Raw genomic sequence first — 5,305 nt, 5'->3', positions numbered from 1 at the left:
AGACTTGATAATCAGGCGGAAATTCAAAGGCAGCAGTCAAGCTTTCAGCATTGCCGACGTTAAACCGAGACTCGGTAGAGGTGTACCAGAGCCCAGGAATGCCGGCGGGAGGCTGTAAGGAGCTAGTCATCGTAAAAACAAGGGAAGGGGAAGAGATGCGAAGGAAAGGAAACCTACTGGCAGAATTATCGCCGGAACACTATGAGACGCTGAAAAACTCGAAGATGAGGAAGTATAGACGCCAGATGACGAGAAAACAAGGGGAGATGGGAAGGAAGCTTACTAGAAAAAGGTCGTTGGAGGAGCAGGGAAAGAGGAATGTCGCCGGAGCACAGAAGGAATGTCGCCGAAGAACTCGAAGAAGTGCACAAAGGCGAAGATGCGCACGGGCTTATAAGCCTCAGGGTCGGCCGACCGGAGTCGTCCGATTTAGGTTGCAGAAACCCAGGGCGAGATCTGACCGTTGAATTTGAATCGCCAAATGTCACATCACGAACGGATATCCGCCTGTCATATCAGGCATGCGCCGACAGTGGGCAGGACACATGGCGCATCAACACGGGTTGACATTTAATGAGGGAATGGGGGCGTGCTTAGCCTTAATACGAAGAGATTTGCATGATTTCCCAGAAATCTGGGTGTCGTAAGCCTGGTTCGCGCTCGCCCAAGACATCCTAAGAAAAGATTTCACAAGTATAAACCTTCCTTGTGTCGATCGGGTTGAGGGAGCATACCTACGGTCGAACGACAAGTTTCAATAGGCTGACTGACAGGGAGCGGTCGCATCCTGATCAGAAACCAAGTAGCCGAAGGTCGATCGGGTAGAAAACTGCTCAGATAATTGTTCAGTCAGTTGGACATGTAACCTCCTTCGACTAGACTTGAGGGGGAGGCATGTGATGCGGTGATGATGAGGGGCTCCACCCCGCGACCACGGTGGAGGTCCAAGTCAAGACAGTCAACGTGCAAATAGAATCAGCCGGTCGGGTGAAGATGCCCCTACCAGGGGGAGAAGGCCCCTATCCGTCGCTGCCTTCGACACGGGGTTAAACGATCGACGCTTAATGGATTATTGGGCGCCGAACAGAGGAGGCGACGAGATGCAGAAGCCGGGTCTAGCGGCTACCCACTCGGCTAGACAACATAGCTTGATATGGACAGAATTCAACTTCGGCCGAGCGGCTACCCCACTCGGCCTGGAAGTAGGTCTCGATAGTGGCAGAGTGGAACTTCGGTCGAGCGAACACACGCACGGGAGTAGCAAGGTTCTGGGCGACCGAACGGGACACCAGAGCGGTGAAATTTTGATCGAGCGGCCCACCCGCTCGGCCTAGCAGTGCACTCCCTCTCATATCCATTGACATCGTTTTGGGAGTTGGTGTCGTCGACACCGGGCATGAGTAGCCAGAATATCGTACGATGGAAGCTTCCACTGTCACTTCAGAGATATGCTCAGCCCGTTGCGGTACTGTGTCAGGGACACTTTATTGACATATCTTTTCAGGAAAAACTTTAGGAAGCATGCTCGCCTTGGGGAGTGTGCATGTGTGCTACAAGAGCTCTATATAAAGGGGGTCCAAGTATTGACGGAGGTATGCAATATTCACTGTTTGTGCTACAGTCTTCTTGTTGCTCTGCCTTATACTTCATCGCCGGTGACTGACTTGAGCGTCGGAGGGCTAATGCCGGGATCCCTTCCCTGGCTCGACACTGACATAATTTGTGTTGTAGATCCGAGCGGAGTCTACAAGTGGTCAGCGGGAGCACCACATCCCCGACTTTCCATTTCTTCGAATTTGGAATAGGATTAATTTTATTAATTAAATATTTAATAATATTATAATTTATATCCTTGTTTTAACTTTAATACACTAATACTAATGCAATGCAATTTGTATATTATATTTCAAGATTAAAGGTAGGATAAAGGACTATTATATTTGCTATATTAACTATTAAAAAATATTGTATTTATATATTATTACATTGGCTTTATATGACTTTGTTGAAGATGACTCATGAAGTCGAAGTCGGGCACAACTATGCTGGAAAGCATGACCAAGGCGTGCCAATTTCGGTGAGGACGTGACACGATCGTGTCATGTATGGGTCTTTAACAAGCTCAAAGAAACACGCCTGTGTTGCTGGGCACGGTCAAACCGTGCCAGCGAGAACAGTCGTGCCACATGACACAATTAAGCTGTGTCTAAATTTGTTTGGAGCGGCCCCAAGGTTGGGGCACAGCTTGATCGAACCCCGTTCTGGAGGAGACTAGGAGTTATGAGATTTATGGAATTTCATATAATACATGGTATTTTAGGTCCAAAATATCATGTAGGAGTTTAAGCTATATAAATAGAATCATTGTAACTCTAAACTTAATTTTTAGAGAGTTCTTGGCCATTTCATGGAGTAGGCACATCGTCAAATCACGGTAATCCTTCGTCTTCTCTTCTTTCTCACTCTCTCTTGATTCTTTTTCTTTTTCGGTGGTTCTTTGCTATTGTTGCGGCTTGATCTCAACAAGTGGTATCAGAGCATCAAGTCATCATGTCTAGGATCTCTTTTGTCAAGTTCGATATAGTGAAATTTGATGGAACTAGAAATTTCGGATTGTGGCAGAGGAGGGTTAAAGATTTACTAAAAAAATAAGGCATGGTGAAGGCACTAGACGAAAAGAAACCTGAAGAGATAGAAATGTCAGATTGGGAGGAACTATAGGCGAATACAATGACAACGATCAGACTTTGTCTAACGAATGAACTAATGTTTCACGTTATGGACGAGGAATCATTGGTGGCAGTTTGACAGAAATTGGAAAGTTGGTATCTGTCCAAATCTCCAACAAACAAGTTTTATCTAAGCAAAAGTTGTTTGGGCTTAAGATGTCAGATGTCAAATATCTGAGCAAACATATCAATGTTTTCAATTAAATCATAAGTGATCTGAAACGAATTGATATGAAGATCGAATATGAAGATAGGACATTGATGTTGTTAAATTCTCTATCATCTTCTTCTATGCATGTGAATTTGGTTACGACTCTAATATGGAGGAAGTAAACTCTCAAGCTAGTGAAGGTTATAAGTGTGTTGTTGGGTTTTCATCAACGGAAGAAACCTAGTGATGAGAATTCATAAAGTGAAGGACTTGTGGTTAGAAGTAACAAGGAATGTGGTAGAAGACAAGACTTGATATGGGTCGGGCAATGATAATAAGGCCACATCTAAATCGAGAAAGAAGGTGATCACATGATACAAGTGTGGGGTAAAAGGTCACATCAAGAGAAATTGTCTAGAGAATAAAAAAGTCAATGCAGCGAGTAAAGATGGTTCATTGAAGTCTGCAAACATAATGAAAGAAGAAAATTCAGAGAGTGACGATGGTGATGTATGCTTTCAGTTTCATCAAGTTCAGAGCAATTGACAGAGTCTTGGATCCTAGATTCAACATTTCAAGTCTTGGATCTTGGATTCAACATGTTCTTATCACATAATGCCTAACAAGAATTGGTTCGACACCTATGGATTGGTGAATTCTACTTTTGTTCTGATGGGTAACAATGCATCCTGCAGAGTCATTGAAATAGGAAATGTTAGAATCAAGATATTTGATGATGTTATTAGAACATTAAGAGATGTTAGACATGTACTATATCTGAGGAAGAATATGATTTCATTGAGCATGCTGGATGAGAGCGGTTGTTGTTATAAATCTACTAGTGGAGTAATGAACGTTAGTAAAGGTGCTCTGACCGTGATGAAAGGATAGAAACTAGTAGAGAATATCTATAGGTTGCTGGATACTACTGTTGGAACCCCAAGGTTGTTTTGGTGTGATCAACAAGTTAAGTTAGGTCCTGCGTTGTTTCTAACCTTGTGTCTAAGTGTGCAGGAGCCTAGGAACACAGGTAGTCGAGCGGAAGACGCAGCTAGCGAGAAGGACGGCAGTCCGAGGGATGAGGTGCTGCGGAAGAGTACACCGGCGGACGAGAAGGAAGCGCACGGTGGCTCCGAGGGACGAAAGCCGGAGTGGAAGATTGCTCGGGGAGCAAGAGACGCAGCTAGCGAGAAGGTCGACGACCGAGGGACGAAGATTGCGGATGAGTACGCTGGCGGACGAGAAGGAAACACGCGGCAATTCCGAGGGACGAGAAGCCGGAGGGAAGCCCGCTTGAGAAAACCGGAAGTTGGGTTCGGGTGAGCCCTTTTCCGGATGGCAGAGATCACCCAAGTAAGCGGATCCGGAGCGGAAGACCCAGACCGAGGCGGGACTAAAACGGAGCAGAGGTCCCGGACGCAAAAGTCAACCAGAGTTGACTTTTTGCTCCGGGGCGCCCGGAATTGTCTGGGGCGCCCGGAACAGTCCGGGGCGCTCGGAACATGAAGTTTGACCAGAACGCGTCTTTCGCGTTCTGGACGTTGGGGGATAAAGTTTTATCCCCCCAGGGCGCCCGGAACCCTTCCAGGCGCCCCGACCAAGACTATAAATATAGCCTTGGTCCAGAAGCTGTCAATCAACTGAGAACTCAAGCATTCTTTCTACACTTGTACGCTTTTCTGTTTTAAGCTTCTATTGTGCGCTTCATTGCTGTAAAAGGCTTCTCCGCCTGAAGAAGATACTAGTGCTACGCTTTCTTGGATTGACAACCTTCCCGGTTGTAACCAAGTAAATCTCGGTGTGCCTTTTACTTTTCTGCTTTTATTTATTTCTCTTATTTTACAAGTGTTAGTTTAAGAGTTTGAGAAGGGTGTTTGCGTTTTGATTTTTGCAGGGCTATTCAACCCCCCCTTCTAGCCGGCCCAACGGTCCTACAAGTGGTATCAGAGCCAAGACGCTTCAGTAGGACTAACCGCCAATCGAAGCAAAGATAATGGCCGGACCAAGCATCCACCCGCTGAAATATGGAGGAGATTTCGCTACGTGGAAGAATCTGATGCAGGTATTTTTTACCACAGACTTTGAATTAACTTTAACAATGGAATCCGGTTTTGTAGCATCAGAAGGTAAGGAAAAATGTCAATGGACAAAAAATGAGCAGGCGAACGGCAAAGCAGAATACCATCTGCTAAGCGTTCTTCCACCTCAAGAAGTCAACAGAATCAGACAATACCACTCTGCAAAGGAACTTTGGGAAAAGTTCCTCGAGCTGCACGAAGGGACTTCCGAAGCCAAGCTCGCCAGAAGAGATCTGCTTCGGAATCAGCTCACCAGCCTGCAACTTGGGGAAGATGAGATAGTCGCGCACTTGCACTCGAGAATCAAAGAGATCATCACCGGACTATCGAATCTCGCAGAAACGGTA

Source organism: Zingiber officinale, chromosome 5A (assembly GCF_018446385.1).
Source record: "Zingiber officinale cultivar Zhangliang chromosome 5A, Zo_v1.1, whole genome shotgun sequence".
Classification (NCBI taxonomy): domain Eukaryota; kingdom Viridiplantae; phylum Streptophyta; class Magnoliopsida; order Zingiberales; family Zingiberaceae; genus Zingiber; species Zingiber officinale.
Note: the sequence above shows the minus strand (reverse complement) of the source record.